Source organism: Diabrotica virgifera, chromosome 8 (genome assembly GCF_917563875.1).
Source record: "Diabrotica virgifera virgifera chromosome 8, PGI_DIABVI_V3a".
In the NCBI taxonomy this organism is placed as follows: domain Eukaryota; kingdom Metazoa; phylum Arthropoda; class Insecta; order Coleoptera; family Chrysomelidae; genus Diabrotica; species Diabrotica virgifera.
Window position 1 is genome coordinate 85,749,769 of NC_065450.1, and position 18,245 is coordinate 85,768,013.

Consider the following 18,245-nt stretch of genomic DNA (forward strand, 5'->3'; position numbering starts at 1 on the left):
GGACGCTTCGCCAGTGCAGTAATATCTGTTTCAAAGGAAATCAATTCAGCCTCTTCAAAAATAACACATTTTTTTTGTTCGAACCGCATCTTCGATATGGTGTTCCTTTATGGGGTTCTGGTACAGCTGCTCAATCCGATGTTATTTTTAAATTTCAATAAGACATGTGTTTGACCTCAGAAGAACAACACATTGCAGAAGGTAGTTCAAAGCTGACAGGATGTTAACATTTCCTTTTTTATATATTTTAGAAACTGTTTGCTTAATTCGTAAACATCTACATGTCTTTCCAGCAAGACCTAGTTATGACTATTCCAGCAGAAATTCTTCATTTGACGTCTATTTACCGATCCCGTCCATCGAATTAGTAAAGAAATCTATATTATATTCTACAAATAAACTATACAATCATCTCCCTCTGCACCTTATTTATAGGTAGGACCTTACATGGCAGAGTTTAGGTCTAAACTAAACTCTGCCTAGCCATGTAAGGCCTTACCTACAAATTTCCAACCAATATGGGAGCGTTCAAGTATTACGTAACGCGATTTTTGAAGATTTTTAACCCCCTCCCCCTACGTAACGCACTCTTATGGAAGTTTAACTATTGCGTAACGCTATTTTTGAAGATTTTTGACCTCCCCCCCAACCTGCGTTACGTAATACTTAAACGGTCCCTATGGTTGATGTCATGTGATGCCAGGAGTTAATCGGGAAATATTTTTAACATCCTTTAAAATCGGATCATTTAATGTAACGTCAACTGTTTAAAAACAACTCAAAGGTATTTACCCGTATATTTTGGTGGTTTAAAGCATGTACACCTGTGATAACACTGATGATGGAATATTGATTCCGAAAACGTTTTGTTTTGATATAGCCCTTTTTAGGGATTTTAAATATACCTTTTACAAGATAAGGTTTTTATTTTTGTGATTTATATACTGCCAGTTACAGGAATTTTTACTTGTGATATTATTGACGTTAACGTTCTCATATCTGATGTTCTCAGTATCCTCTTGCTTTCTGCTGTATCTCATCTTGTTTATATCGCGTACGACATGATCGGTCTTACACATGATTTGTATATGCGTACTTTCCCTTCCAGCCTCATATCTTTATTTCTCCAGGTGACATCCCTCAGACATCCTAACACGTAATTGGATTTATTTGCTTGCTTTCGGACGCTCTCTTAACATATCCATAACTACATATTTCGACTCCCAGATATTCGAATCTCGAGACTCGTTTAATTAGTTCGTTATTAATTACTATTTTGCATCTTATAAATCTTTATAGACTTATAAAACAGTATGATTAATTTATTCTAATATAGGGCATTCTAATACTGACATATATCTATTAACTGTTAGTCTATCTGAATTGGACTTTTCATCTTTAATTTTCAGTATTCTACTAAACGGATTTCACTGTATATAGGTCAATTTCTATACAGATTCAAGGATCATCAACATAATATAAAATCACAGAGGCCATGGCCTGTGTGTGGTAGTTTGTAAGAAAAAAACAACGACCGCCGGAAGTATGCTCGGATGACCAGGCATGCCGTCCATGAGCCATGGCTCCCTATGATCTTGCTAGTGCCGTTGCGTTCTACTCTACATAAAGAATCCCAACTGAAACCGTGGGCCTGTGGCTTACGGGGTCCCAAAGAGCACGATTAATATTATAGTACAGGACATTTGATTCGTTAATATCAACGAAATCGGATATGAGAATGAAATAATTATCGAAAATTGAGATAGAAAACTTGGATATTATTGAAACGTCTTTATTTTTGGTTGAAGATTCAGAATCAATACTTTTAGGGTAATTTACTTTATGACGAATGTTGCATCAGTATAATGTATACAGGGTGTCCAGAAACTCTCCCGTTAAACAAATACTGGAGATAATTTTAAGACAATTTAACCCAATTCACCTGGTCCAAAAATGCTTCCTAATGAAGCTAGAGCTCTTTGAAGATTTTTTAATTAGTTTTTCTTAAATAAGTACCTCCAGAACGTTGCTATTTAGAAAACCGAAAACTGATACGCCTATTTATCTTCCAAAGATAAATCGATTCCATTAATTGCGAATTTCTAGTACCAGTCATAGGCGTCCATTTTGGGTAGGGCAATGGTTATTCTATCGCATAACTTTTTTGTCTTTAACTTTTAAGCATTTTTGACACTGGGTTATTAAATTGTGAAGTTTTCTAGTGCTAAAAGATACCTTTTTAAGTCGCTAGAATACACCGTTAAAAAAAAATCGATTTCAAAATTTTTTCTTTTTCTTCTTCTTCTTCGCGCGACTAGGATTACTCCTGTTTGTCTGCCTCTTATTCTGTTTCAGTTGTTGTTGACTGTAGATTGTCTTTCCACCTTTTCGGCGGCCTTCCAACGGGTCTTCTGCTATACGGCTTGTTGTTTTTACAGATGTTCGCTAATCTATCTGGTTCCATTCGGTTTACATGTTCGTTCCAGTTTTTCTATCTTGTTTTTATCCACCTGTTAATATTTTGAATTTTGCATCGTTCTCGTATACTTCTGTTGCTTTGTCTGTCTCTTAATAATATGCCCGCTATTGATCTTAATACTTTCATTTCGATATTGTTGATTTGTTGTTTCGTCTTTCTTGTATAGGTCCTTGTCTCCGCTGCATATGTTAGGATAGGTCTTACTGTTGTCTTGTATACTTTTATTTTGCTTTCCGTGGTCAGATATTTGTTTCACCATATGGTTTCTCGGAGGCAACCACTTACTCTTGCCGCTTTTGTTGCTTGTTTTGTGGTCTCTGTTCTTATATTCTTGTCACTAGTGATCTCTACTCCTAGGTAATTGAATTTCATTACTTGTTCTACAATTTTGCCGTATATTTCTAGCTTGCATCTACGCGGCTCTTTACTTATTTAGTTTTTTCTACTGATATTCTCATATTAAGTTTATTTGCTGTGATATTGAAAGTGTGGAGCTGCCTTTGTAGGTCATCCTCGTTATCAGCAATTAGTACTGCATCATCGGCATAGCATAGTATCGTGATTTTATGCGCTCCCATGTGGTATCCATGTCGTTTTCTTGATTATTTGATTCATCGCCATTTGAATAACAATCGGCTGAGCGAGTCTCCTTGGCGGATTCCTTCTTTTAGTTCTATGCGTTCTGTTTCTCCTGTTGACATTATAATTCTGGTCTTGTTGTTCTTGTTAATTTCATTAATAAGCCTTATTATCTGGTGGTCTATTTGTTCAGCTTGTAATAAATTTAAGATATCATTTCGCCTCACCCTGTCAAAAGCACTTTTTAAATCTACAAAGCACTTGTATGCTGGTTTTTCATATTCAATAGACTTTTCTACTATTTGCCTGATAATAAAAATTGCATCTATTGTGCTGCGGTTTTTCCTCGATTTTATCTTTTATGACTGCTGTCAACAATTTTAATGTGCTGTTCCATCAGACTAATGCCTCTATAATTTTCAGGGTTTTCGAGTATCCCTTTTTGAGTATCGGTAGCAGGAGGCTTTCCTTCCATTCCGCTGGTACTACTCCAATATTTATTATATCGACAAATAATTTTAGGAGCCATTTGAGTAGTGTTCCTCCTCCATATTTTAGCAGTTCATTATTTATCTTATCAGGACCAGGTGCTTTTCGATTTTTTAATTTTTTTATTCGTTCTTGTAGCTCTTCTTCTGATATTAGTACTCTATCGTGGGTTTCATTAATGTTTATTTCTCTGTTCTCTTCTTCTCCTTCTCCATATAATTTCGTAAAATGCTCAGTCCATTGTGTCTCCGTAATGTTATCTATCTGTACAAATTCATTAATTTCTGTTTTTTGTCTCCTTATCATCTTCCACACCTTTTTCTGGGATCCAGAGAGGTCGTATTCCATATCTTTTGTAAATTTCTCCCAGTGTTCTTTTTTGATGTTATCTATTTTTTGGTTTACTCTATTCCTGATTGTCACGTAGTCGTCTCGTGCCTCCGGTGTCTTCACTCTTTTGTATGTTAGGAAAGCTTGTTTCTTTTGATTTGCTAGTGCTTTCACCCTTTTTTCGTACCATGGAGTTTTATATTTCCGTTTATTTCTGTTGACTTTTCTTTTACCAAAAGCTTCTTCTGCTGCTTGTTGGATACTTTTTCTAATAATTTTCCAGGTTTCTTCTATATCCTTTTTAGTCTCTAGGTTATGGCTGTTTAGCTTTTCTGTTAGTCTGTTTCTATACAAGTTTTGTGTCCCTTCGTCTTCTAAGCTTTCTATGTTTAACTTTTCTTCGACTTCGTATTTCGCTTGCGTTGTGTGTTGAGTTCTATATTTATTTTCCCTAGTACTAGGCCATGGTCGGATCCTACATTGGCGGACGATAGAGTGCTCACATCTATTATATCCCTGGGGTGTATTTGTCTGTTTGTTATAATGTAGTCAATCATAGAGTTACGTCCTCTTGTATCTGACCAGATGATCTTATGCTGTATTGGATGGTCAAAGTATGTGTTGTTAATTCGGAGGTTATTCAATAAACAAAATTCAAGGAGTCTTTCTCCGTTGTCGTTGAGCATTTCTTCGTTAAGTTAATTAAATAAAAAATTTTGTTTTTTGAATTTGACAATAATTCTCAAAAAAAAACTATTTAGAAAAATGAAAACTGGTACGTTTATTTATCTTCCAGAGAATAATCGATTTCATTAGTTGAGAATTTCTAGTACCTACTGGTTATATACGTCCATTTTGCGTAGCTCAACGGTTATTGTATCGCATAACATTTTGTCTTTAATTTTTAAGTATTTTTGACATTAGATTATTAAATTATGAGGTACCTATTCTAGTACTAACAGTCACCTTTTTTACATTGTCTTCTCACTGTAAAATTCTTCATGTTGTATATTACAATGATTACATTTATTTCATAGAACGTTATACCATAAATCAAAATCGTTCGGGTCACAAATAAACAAGTGAAGAAACTGTAACAATTACCAAGAAATAATGTATTTCAGTAACCCAAACAAACAATCATATACCAATACCTATGTGACAATAATTATAATATATTATCAAATTTATTTTTTGTATTATTTTTTCTAGAATTTAAAAAATTGAGTAGGTTCATACCTACATCAAAATCTCTAATAACTCACATACCTTACGAACATCTGATTGCATAAATATGTGTATTTTCTTTAAAAATATATATATGACGTTTTTAATTTTCTCTTTTTCGCTATTTATGTATCTACTATTACCTAATCAGTTTCCATCCATAAATTAGGGGATAGGTACCTATAGCAAATATCTTTTTCTACGAGCGTGCAAAAATGTCTACTTTCGCGCACGCATTTTAGTTTAGAAAGTTTCACTTTTCCGCACGCGTGTTACTTTTCCGCACGCGTGTTACTTTTCTGCACGCGGTTTTTACTTTTCCGCACGCGTGTTAATTTAGATATGTTAATATGGCCTTAAAGTAATTTATAATACATGCAATAAACTAATATTTAGATATTATTTACTAATTTATTTCAAATATATCTTATTGTGTTCCTGTTTTAATGAAATTAACGCGACAATTCGATGACATAAAATTATTTTGACATAATATTCGAAAGTCAAATCGGTAGATAATAACAGTCGTTTTGAATCATTGTCATGGAAACCAAGATCGTCGTCATGCTAACTAATTATATTGAAAGTTTGGTTTTGACAACCTTGTCAAAGAATTAATTTGTGTATGTACTTTCATATTAATTAAATTAATTGATTAGGATCTGGTAATTTTTTAAACTCTTAGAAAAAATATTGTTCCTAACTCTTGCAGAAAGTCTCTTTTCCGCACTCGACTGCTTGCCGAACTCCCGCTTCGCGTCGTTCTGCAAACTGCAGTCGCGTGCGGAAAAGAATGACTTTCTGCACTTGTTAGGAAAATAACTATTACCTACAACAGTGTTCCTTTCAGTCTGCCAAATCTAAAATAGGGTACAAACAATTGTCACACCGAGAGAACAATTTCTTTTTCCTAAAACACTACTTCTTTGAGCCATCTTTCTTAAAAGTTAACATAAATATCATATTAACTTAAACACACCGGTACACGTATAAAGAAACAAGTTTTTTAAACAAAACTCAATAATTTCTTACAGATAATTTCTTCAGTACTAAGAAATGCATCAATGGTTACATTTAATTTTCTTATCCTAAAGTTTTTGTTTCTTAAATTGAAAACTGCAAATATTTCGCAGTATACATAAGAAATATAATGTTAAGTTAATCAATATTTATATTTGTGAACAAGAAATTTTCTTGCAATCACATAAATATTTTAAACCACAAGAAATAATTCTTCAGAAATACCCTGTGTAGTAACTGTGATTATAAAATAAATACTTTATCATTAAGCCGAAATGTTACTTGCAAAGAGATTTTCTTCCACAAAAGAATTGCGCAGTTTAACTATTTATGATTTAATCGCCAGTGTTTGTCAAGATGGCGTGATATTAGTTCATGTTCATATTATAGATGGATTTTGGATTTGTGGGTGTTCTTTAAAAATTAACGGATATTTTGAAGGTACGTACATATATAGTCCGTCCGCTATAACTTTTCCCATTTCCCAGGATATTTTCTGTTCATTTATTTGTGATAAAGAAATCAGTTAGTCTAAATGAAATATTATTGCCGAAAACCGTGAATTAGTTAATATGTAATAAATGACTTAAGATGTAAAATAATAATACTTTCCCGTAATAAAATTTCTTAACGATTAGGTATGCTGTCTCTTTTAAATTATAAAAATAAAGAAAATTACATATTATGTCTGCTTCAATGTTTTAGCTAAACCATGTTTAGAAACCCATCGCTGAGGAAGAAGGAGTCCGAAGAAAGTGCAAGAAGAGCATACCAAAATTACATAGTACCAGGTGTTACATACAGCCAAGTCGCAAATAATAATCAACAACTGAATTAAATTACTACACAACCATCTGATATACAAGAGTTAAAACAAATGATGAAGGGTCTCATGGAGCAGATGAGCACCATGCTCAACCTTCTTACCACCGTCGTAGCAAAGATGAAGTGATGGCAGACAAATTAAAATTTGTGATCTGGAATGGCGAATGGATTAGCCCAACACAAACATGAACTTACTTTATACTTGACAAGTCAAAAATTGATCTAATATTAATATCAGAAACGCACTTCACAAAAAAGAATGTCTTAAAAATTCCATACTATACAGTTTACCATACCATGCATCCCGATGGAACCGCCCACGGTGGCACTGCAATCATTAATAAAAACACAATCAAACATCATCTCGCAACTTGTCTTGCAAAAGAATACATACAAGCCACAAACATAGTTGTAGAAGACTGGACAGGCCCCATTACTTTCTCTGCGGTTTATTGCCCTCCAAAGCACAAAATCACAAAAGAAGACTTTAAAGAGTTCTTCGACGAACTAGGCAACCGATTCATTTGTGGCGGTGACTATAATGCCAAGCATCAGAGTTGGGGTTCTAGACCCCGAGGAAGTGAGCTATACAAAGCAATAAACAACGATAATCTAGAAGTAGTAACAACACGAGAACCAACGTACTGGCCAACCGACTTAAATAAAACACCCGATCTTCTGGACTTTAGCATAACTAAACAAATTAACAGGAATTATATGCATGCGGAGTCATGTTATGAACTTTCTTCCGATCATTCGCCAGTTGTTATAACACCAAATAAAAAAATTCTCCACAGGGAAAAACCATGTGTATTGCACAACCGAAAAACAAACTGGAACATCTTTAAACAACTGGTCCAGCAGCGACTTCAACTAAACATTTCCCTAAAGACCAATGAGGAGATCGAATATGCAGTACAACACCTAAACTTAGTTATACAACAAGCTGCCTGGGACTCAACAACACCCAGCAACAATGAAATGACGAGTAATACACTTCAATATCAATAAGAGAGAAAATAGCCCAGAAAAGAAAACTCAGAAAACAGTGGCAAGCAACTAGAGCGTCACAAATAAAAACGCAGATGAACAATGCTGTTAAGGAGCTAAAAGAAATGATAGCAACAGAAAAGAATCTACAATTCAGTGAACACATAAAACAACTAGATACAACTGAACAAACAAACTACTCCCTATGGAAGGCTACTAGAAAATTGAAAAGACCCCAATACAATATACCACCATTAAAAAAAGAGCAGGGCGGATGGTTAAAAACACCAAAGGAAAAAGCAGAGAACCAGAGAAGCAGAGTTTGCAAACCACCTAAGAACTGTGTTCATTCCCAATGAAACAACTGAACCCAACCAAAAGGAAACAATAAACCAAGAACTTGAAGAATCATACCAGCTAGAATTACCAGAAAAAAGATTAAAAAAAAGTGAAATAAAGGCCACAATAAGATTCAATACCAACCCTAAAAAAGCTCCAGGGTACGACCTAAGCACAGGACAAATATTACAAGAACTGCCGGAAAAAGGAAATACATATCTAACACAATTATTCAATTCAATCATGAAAATCAGCTATTTCCCGCCACAATGGAAAGTAGTCGAAATAACACCCATTTTAAAACAAGGCAAATCACCTGAAAGGGTAGAATCATACCGGCCCATCATTCTACTACCAGTGCTATCCAAAGTGTTCGAAAAACTATTATTAACAAGACTAACGCCTCTCCTAGAAGACAAAGTAATAATTCCAACTCACCAATTTGAATTCAGGCAGAAACATTCTACCATTCAACAAGTACATCGAATAGTAAACAGAATCCATAAAGACCTCGAAGCATCCAGATATTGCTCCGCCCTGTTCATAGACATAGGACAAGCGTTTGACAAAGTATGGCATCAGGGGTTGCTCTATAAGCTGAGGAGTTGTTTGCCTCTAAATTATTACACACTACTAAAGTCATACCTTACAAATAGACGCTTTAGAGTCAAATACGACAATGAAATATCAGAACTCCAACCCATAACAGCGGGCGTCCCCCAGGGAAGTGTACTGGGTCCTGTCCTGTACCTACTCTACAGTGCCGACCTTCCAACATCACCTGCCACAACAACAGCTACATTTGCAGATGATACTGCGATCTTATGCTCCAACAAGAATCCAAACATCGCATCAGAACTACTACAAAATAGCATAACTGAGGTCGAAAAATGGTTACAAAAATGGAGAATTAAACCAAATGAGCAAAAGTCGATACATGTAACATTTACAAGCCGTAGAGGAACCTGTCCACCTGTATGTATCAACCGCAAACAAATACCACAGAAAGATGATGTAAAGTACCTTGAGATTCACCTGCGGATAGAAAACTGACCTGGAAAAAACACATATTTTTTAAACGAAAACAACTGGGCCATAAAATGAGAGACATATACTGGCTAATAGGAAAACAATCCCAGTTATCAACATCAACACAAAATAAATTACTCCTATACACAGCGGTGTTGAAACCAATTTGGACCTATGGGATAGAACTGTGGGGAACAGCCGCAAATTCTAATATAGAAATTATACAAAGGTTCCAATCCAAAATATTAAGGATGATTTTAAATATACCATGGTATATCACCAACAACGCCGTACATCGAGATGCAGAGGTAACTTATGTAAAATAAGAAATTACATATCGAATAAAAAAATACAAGGACCGATTGCGGGAACACCCAAACCACCTAGCAAGGAACTTGATGCAGATGTGTGCAGTGCGCAGGTTAAAACGTAAAGTGACTAGTGATTTAGTGTGAGCTAAAAACAAGGGTAGTGCTTATTTATGTTTTCCCAGAACCAATAATAGTTTAGTAGACTAACATCAAGAGCGGCATATCAATGGGTATGTTCGCCACATGTCAATAGTTTAGCCGACATAAATATTACTTAATGCTTATTACATTATAAAAAAACGGCAGATTGTAATAAATTGGAATGTCAATAAAAAAAATTGTATAGTTGATTATTTCATGAACAGATTAACGAACTCTGCAATTTTTTTTATTATTTTAGATTTTTCTTTAATATGTACACAGTTGTGCAAAGGTTAACTCAAACTTATTTTTTTTTACTTATACCGGGTGGAAGAAACGAAATGTTTAACTTATGTTAGAGACACCCTGTAGACAAGACGAATTACAAAAATATGAGTATACGTCAGAATCGTATTGTGTAGTCTTATCTCTTGTGAACATTTTCTTTTTTGAATGTTGCTGATATCTTTAGAAGCAAGGAAAATAGACGGTTTTGTAGTTAACAAAAATGTGTAATGTACCTCTCGCTGTTTAAAGAGCCTCCACGTAGACAAATCCGTACTTACCTCAAGGAAATTCCACCCGAAAACATCACAGAGCCTCCATTAAACAATCTCGTTTCTCTTACCTTGCGCTGTGCATACCGCTTACCTAGTGGACAAATTAATAACTCTTATATGTGTCGGTAAGGACCGTTTACGTTATGTGCCTATCTGTTTTTACAGTTTTGTTAAATGTTATTTGTTATTACTAATTTAGTTTTGTTTCAGTTGAAACACATGTTTAAGAGTAAAACCACCTATTTCCTTTGCTTCGAAAGATATCATGGATATTAAAAAAAAAAACAAAACGTTCACAATGAATAAGACTACAATACGATTCCGATGTATACTCACATTTGTACCTCGTCCTACCTACAGGGTGTCTCAAACTTAACATAAAAACACATTTCTTTTCTTCCACCCGGTATAAGTACAACAAAGAAATTTGAGTACGCCTTTGCACAACTGTGTAAAGACTAATAGCCCTGGATCCCACGTACCAAAAAAAGTTTATTAACAGCAAGCTGAAAATTTGTTAATAGCTTCACGGTGTCCAGTCGGACAAAATTTGATGTAAGGGATCACTGGAACAGGGGAAGTTTTAATTGAAGAACGTGATTTTAATTGTGGAACATGTCATCCTGACAAGGTTATGATAGTGAAAACTATCAGGTTGTTTTTAACTTTAATCAATAGCAAACTTTATATAATATATGAAGAATGTTTTTCGGATAAATATGTTGGGCATTTTAATAAGTCCGACACGTATAATATGTCAAATGACAGGAATTATGTTCGTGATAAATAGCAGTCTGATTTTTGCATGAGAGTTTAATGAAAGGGTAACAAATCAATTGGAAGTTCTGTCCGACAAAATGCATGGGACGTTTTCGTAGTGTGACGAATTTCTAACTGGGGCCGGCCCTGCCCCTAGCAGTCAACAAACAACGGCGCCACGTCATTGACGAGTAACTTCTCCGCTAAGCCAGAATATTCTCGAAGCAGAGCCGTATCTATATAAGCGGATGATTTTTAAGCAGCAGTCAGTTAATATATTCAACGCGATATATTGTTTTATTGTTTGATCGGGTTGCTGAAATGTATGTATTTTTAAAGTAGATAAGTCGTATTTGTAAATAAATTAAATGTTAGAAAGTGTAAAATAAATTAGATATTGTTGTTAAATAAGTCTTAATTGTAAGTGTTATAAATAAACAATTTCAAGTAAGTCTTTTTATTTATTTAATAATAATTAAAAGTCAATTCGCGTAATAGTTCACAAATAAATAAATCAGTACAGTAAGAACCCAACAGTAGTCTGAGTTCGAAACCTGTAACCTGTTCCACAATTAAAGCTTCCCCTGTTCCAGTGTTCCCGTACATAAAAGTTTGTCCGACTAGACAACGTTAAGGTATTAACAAATTTTCAGCTTGCTATTAATAAACTTTTTTTGGTACGTAGGCCTATAAAAAAATCTAAATTAATAAAAAAAAATTAGCGGAATCCGTTAATCCGCTCACGAAAAAATCAACTATGAAAATGAGCATACTTTTCTATATCCCTAACTGGCCTACTTATGCCTCGCAGTATATCTATTGTTCTGAGGAATTTCGATATAAACTGCTCGTCAAAAGTTAGAGATATGGAATATTATGCTCATTTTCATAGTTGATTTTTTCATGGACAGATTAACAGATTCCGCTGATTTTTTGTACAGAGGTTTACTCAAACTTCTTTTTTGTACTTATACCGGGTGGAAGAAAAGAAATATTTTTCTTATGTTAAGTTTGTGCCACCCTGTAGGGAAGACGAGGTACAATAAATGTTAGTATAAGTACATCGTAATCGTATTTTATCTTATGTTTTGTGAACATTTTCTTTTTTGAATGTCCTTGATATCTTTAGAAACAAAGAAGAAACTTTTACTCTTTAACAGGTGTTTTACTTAACTGAAATAAAACTAAATTAACAATAAAAAAATAACAGTTAACAAAACTTTAAAAACAGAAAGGCACATAAGGTGAATAATTCTTATCGACACCTATAAGAGTTATTTGTCGACCAGTAAGCGGTATGCACAGCGTAATATAAGAGAGACGAGATTGTTTAATGGAGGCCCTGTGATGTTTTTAAGCGGAATTTCCTTGAGAATAAGTACGGATTTGGTGTCTACGTGGTGGCGCTTTAAATAGCGAAAGGTACATTACACAGATTTTTTTCTTTAAACACTCTGTTCCTTTCGCACTGTCTGTACAAAATAATTTCATCTTAGTGGTATGACAAGACATGACCTCTTCACGTATCGCATGTCGTCAGTTAAAACACATACTAAAGAATAAAACCGTCTAGTTTCCTTGTTATTAAAGATATCAGAGAAATTAAAAAACAAAATATTCGCAAAATATGAGACTATAACATAGTATCGATGTATCGATGTAACTTTGTGTCTTTTCCTCCCTACAAGGCGTCTCAAACTTTGGTTTCGGTTAAAACACATGTTAAACTACAAAACCGTATATTTTCTTTGTTTCTAAAGATATCAGGGACATTCAAAAAACAAAATGTTCACAAAACATAAGCCTACAATATGATTCTGATGAATACTCACATTTGTACCTCGTCCTCCCTAGAGGGCGTCTCTTACCATAAGAAAAACATTTCTTTTCTTCCACCCGGTATAAGTACAACAAAGAAATTTGAGAAATCCTTTGCACAACTGTGTAAAGACTAATAGGCCTGGATCCCGAGTACCAAAAAAAGTTTATTAACAGCAAGCTGAAAATTTGTTAATAGCTTAACGGTGTCTAGTCGGACAAAATTTGATGTAAGGGATCACTGGAACAGGGGAAGTTTTAATTGAGGAACGTGATTTTAATTGTGGAACAAGTTTGAATAAACCTTTGCACTGTGTAAATACTAAAGAAAAATCTAAAATAATAAAAAAAAATATCGGAATCCGTTAATCTGTTCTCGAAAAAATCAGCTAGGTATGAAAATGAGCATAATTTTCTATTTCCCTAACTTTTGACGAGCAGTTTACTTAGTCAATTACAACTTACTTATAACAAAACTAGGGCTATGAGATTTGATAATCCTTAAAATCTCAGTTTCTTAAGTAAAGATGTAGGTACCTAAGTATTCTTAGTTATGTTCAAGAATACAGTGTGTGTACAGTAGAATAAGAATACATTATGTATTTTTCTCTTCTGAAGCCCGCCTTCCATTAAAGAAAGAGTATTTTCAAAAATCACAAATCCACCAAAAAATTTTTGTAAATATTTTATGTTGCAAGTCAAGGGACATTTTTTTTCAACGTTTTAGTTAGTCACCGGGTTAATGCAACTAATAATACAGTTGTACATATTCCGATATGGTCTAGTGGCTAGGATACCTGGCTTTCACCCAGGAGGCTCGGGTTCGATTCCCGGTATCGGAAATCTTTTTTGTTTTTTTGATAAATAAAAATCGACAACTAAAAGGGAAGAAAAATGTTAAAATTAAATTTGACAAAAAATACACATATAAATGGATTTGTAGTTTCTTGTTTGCTTCGGAAATTGTAATTTTGCTCGTTTGCAATAATGTCTTGTTACCTAAAGTTCTAAATTCGTTCTTTCCTAATATAAAAATTCCTTATTATTTGTTGTTTATTACGTAGTGATTAATTAACATTTCAGTAAAATAATTTCATAAGTAAAAAACTTTTCCGATACCGGGAATCGAACCCGAGCCTCCTGGGTGAAAGCCAGGTATCCTAGCCACTAGACCATATCGGAGATACCGAAACAAATGAAGGAGGGTGCGCGGCCGCCCATTAATGTCCAATATAAAGTTTTTTAACAGGCTCTTCGCCTAGACTCTTGACTCTAGTCTAGACTAAAGAAGGAAGAAGAAAAAGAAAGCTAAACCATAATGTCTAGGTATCGTATTAATTTGACCTATTGTGTAAATTTCTTCATCATTTGGTCACATTTTATTGGGTGTCATTGATCGTGAAAGATAAATATTAACTTTTTCGAGGATTTCTTAATCAATTATCAATGTTAATTAATGTTATGGTTGTTGTTGAATAATTATTTCGCATTCTTCCTTTTTTTATAATAAAATTATACATATACTTAATACTTACTAAAAGTAAAAGTAGCATTATTAGATGATTAGTCTTTACTTCAGGTTAAAGCTATTCGGAGAAAATCATGATCATGAATATCAAAATGAAAAAACGAATACAAAAAGAAAGATAATAAGTTGTAATGACTATCAAAAACTACAACAGTTTTACCTAGAGCACATTTCGCAAGTTACTGTGCTAGGACATAATATTCGGACGAAGTGACGAAGATCAATAAAAAGGGGAAGACAATGCTAATGCCTAATGCTCGTTAGAAGACCTCCATCTCGATTATGTACAGCGTACAGCCACCAGCCACCCACATGAGAACTGTCTTGTCAAGTATGTCAATATGATACATGATAATACCGTATTAAGTGCAGATATTTTTTTATTAATAATCAGTAAAATCAGTATTAATTAGAATACCGTAGATAAGTATACCTTTTAAACAAATAGGAAATTAGTGTGACGGCTCAATGGTCTAGGGGTATGATTCTCGCTTTGGGTGCGAGAGGTCCCGGGTTCAAATCCCGGTTGAGCCCAGGTTTTGTAACTTTTTGGGGGTACTAATATGGAGGTATGGTACGTTTAGCAGTAAATGGTTGACTTCTTCAATGGTACTGGTACTTCAATCGAATAAAAGGCGCGGTTTCAGGTAAAATTTAAATATGTTTGAATGATTGTTTTTGTATAATCTTAGCAGTTAAAATATATTTAATTTATTTTAAAACTCATTTGAAAACATTAATTTCGGGTATATAAGGCAAAGCAAAATATTTTACATCGTTTTTTTGGTTTTGTCGTCGTGATTATTGTAAATTTTGTGGATTCTTTGCTTTATTATAGGAGTACCGTCTAGTCAGTGTTAATTGTCAAAAGACCAACTCTGTCTACCTCGGTTGCTTATCGTTCCGGGTGGGTCTTAACAATGGGCCAGGTCAGATAAATTTAATAATATTTACGACCGCACTAATTGAAGTCAACTTCGAGGTCGACTACCCCAACCACCTCCATGGAGGTCATGCATACAGAAGGCGGATAAAACTCTGGGAAGCAGTGAACCGTGAACAAATCTGGAGAGATAATTAAAAATCACCCAGAGTTGGCAATGGCACCAGACGCAGTAAGACCAAAATATAATTTCCAAAAGCAGTATACCGTTCTTTTTCCAGGAAGGGACCAATGGGAATCTAATAAAATAAATCTCATAATGGCAGATCAATTCTGGTATACTGATGGCTCTAAAACTGATGAAGGATTTTGATCTGGAGTATACGGTGGAAAACTAAGGCTATACCTTATTAGTGAAAACCCAGATAAATACTCTAGTACCTTTTAAGCGGAGCCACAATAGACCTCTTAGGTCGAGCGGAATTGTGGTCAAGCGCCCACTTATATTAAACCTAACTAACCTTCACTCTTTGCAATAACTCCTTGTTACCTAAAGTTCTAGATTCATTATTATCGCTTATTTACCAATATTTTACCTATATAAAAATTGCTTATTTAGTTGTATAAGGGGTTGAAGGAGTTTGGGGTGTGGGAGTCAGGATATATATGGGTTTTGCTCGTACTGGAACTTCAACTGTAAATAATGGGAAGCATCTCACACATCAGGGATGAATAATAATAGGCACAAACTTTACTGTGAGCGGTATAATTACCGAAAGAAACAGAAAAACTACATTATCAAAAACTAAATTAAATACTAATAGTTCAATGGCTCCTCACTGCTTGGAGCGTAAACCGGAACTCTGGGGAGTCGGCCTCCGCCGTGTCAGCTTTCAGCCGTTGGGAGAACCTACGTCACTTGGTCGGCAGGGTTGCCAAGTATAATTCTTGTTACAGTTGTTTATTATAAAATATAGTGCTAATTAAAATGTCAATTTGCTAAATAAATATTTTAAACACAGTGATTAAAAAAAGTTTTCCGATACCGGGAATCGAACCCAAGCCTCCTGGGTAAAAGCCAGTTATTTATCCTAGCCACTAGACCATATCGGAGATACCAAAAGAACGATGGTGGGCGGGCGCCCTTTTAGTGTTCAATATAAACTCTATAGAACATTGATCCAGGCGGATAAAGATTTTCACGGGCGAGTCGCCTGGATTAAAGAAGGAAGAAGAAGAAAAGGTTAAAGTATATTTTATGTATAAATATCGTATTTTACCTATTATTCTGTCAACTCTTCATCAATTGAAGTCACATTCTATTGGGTGACTATGATAGTGCGAGATAAATTATATTAACTTTTTACAAGACTTCTTAGTTTTATAGATTGATTTACCTAGAGTTAGAGCACATTTCGAAAGATCCTGTGCTAAGACATATTTGGACTAAGTGACGAAGATAAATAAGAAGGGGAAGACAGTGCTCGTTAGAAGACGCCCATCTCCATGATGTACAGCCACCAATATGAGAACTACCTTGTCAAGTATGTCAATATGAGAATACCTTATGAAGTGCAGATATTTTATATCAGTAATCAGTATAAAATGTAGATAAGTAAACCTTTTAAAGAAATAAGAAATTAGTATGGCGGCTCAATGGTCTAGGGGTATGATTCTCGCTTTGGGTGCGAGAGGTCCCGGGTTCAAATCCCGGTTGAGCCCTAATTTTTTAACTTAATCATAACAGGAGCAATCTTCAACCACCTCCATGAAGGTCGTGTATACAAAAGGCGGATAAAACTTCAGGAAGAAGAGCAAAACGATAAGGGGAATAAATCTGGAGCGATAATTAAAAATTGCCCAGAGTTGTCAAAGGTACCAAATACAATGTAACCACAATATAATTTCGAAAAGCAGTATACCGTCCTTTTTCCAAGAAGGAACGAATGGGAATAGAATAAAACAAATCTCATAATTGCAGATCAATGCTGGTATACTGATGCCCTAAAACTGATGAAGGATTTGGAGCTGGAGTATACGGACGGAAACCAAGGCTAAACCTTATTGAACGCGTAGATAACTTTACTATCTTTTAAGCAGAAATTTTTAGTCCATAACGATAGCCTTGAAGGGACTAATAAAGAGGAGCTGCAAGGGCAGATCTATAAAAATTTTATCTGATAGCCTTCTTCTTCTTCTTGTAGTTCCTTCTCCTATCGGAGGTTGGCTATCATCACAGCTATCCGTACCTTATTGGCGGCTACTCTGACAAGATCTACTGAGCTGCAACTATACCACTATCTTAGGTTTTTCAGCCAAGAAACTCTTCTTCTACCTATGGATCTTTTACCCTGAATTTTACCTTGCATTATGAGCATTAAAGACACTGGCATCGAATGGGATTAAGTACCAGTTACTTTGCACCTACACTGAAAAAAATATTGTACATAGTACCAATGAACGCCAATCATTGACTTTTTTTACATTGATTCAATGAAAATTTCGTTAATACTATAAACATGTAGACATTAAGTAACGACCATATTCATTATTACAATGTAATTCTATTCATTAAAAAATAATGAATATAATCATTATTCCAATGAATCTTTTTATCTATCCAATGACTTTTTTCATAATACTTATAATTTGTTCATTGTATATATGAAATATTACATCAGGATTATGCGGTTAAATTAATGAATATCAAACGTTGCACTAATGTACATCATCATCATCATCATCATCCAACCAATTTACGTCCACTGCAGGACATAGGTCTCCCCCAATTGTTTCCACACTTCACGGTTTTGTGCTGATTTTTGCCAGTTTTTACTAATCCGCCTGATATCATCTGTCCATCGTGTAGGCGGCCTTCCTCTACTTCGTTTATCTTCTCTTGGTCTCCACTCCATCAGCCTTCGTGCCCATCTTGAAT

At 34.7% G+C, this 18,245-nt stretch overlaps 4 non-coding genes across 4 annotated transcripts; 3 read left to right on the forward strand and 1 right to left on the reverse strand.

Moving 5' to 3' along the window:
* Positions 1-13,666: 13,666 nt before the first annotated feature.
* Positions 13,667-13,738, forward strand: Trnae-uuc (transfer RNA glutamic acid (anticodon UUC)). Its single transcript has one exon. It is a non-coding gene; the product is annotated as a tRNA-Glu (tRNA).
* A 268-nt stretch (positions 13,739-14,006) lies between these two features.
* Positions 14,007-14,078, reverse strand: Trnae-uuc (transfer RNA glutamic acid (anticodon UUC)). The gene has a single exon. It is a non-coding gene; the product is annotated as a tRNA-Glu (tRNA).
* An 808-nt stretch (positions 14,079-14,886) lies between these two features.
* On the forward strand, positions 14,887-14,958 carry Trnap-ugg (transfer RNA proline (anticodon UGG)). The gene has a single exon. It is a non-coding gene; the product is annotated as a tRNA-Pro (tRNA).
* A 1,999-nt stretch (positions 14,959-16,957) lies between these two features.
* Trnap-ugg (transfer RNA proline (anticodon UGG)) lies at positions 16,958-17,029 on the forward strand. The gene has a single exon. It is a non-coding gene; the product is annotated as a tRNA-Pro (tRNA).
* The last annotated feature ends 1,216 nt before the right edge of the window (positions 17,030-18,245 follow it).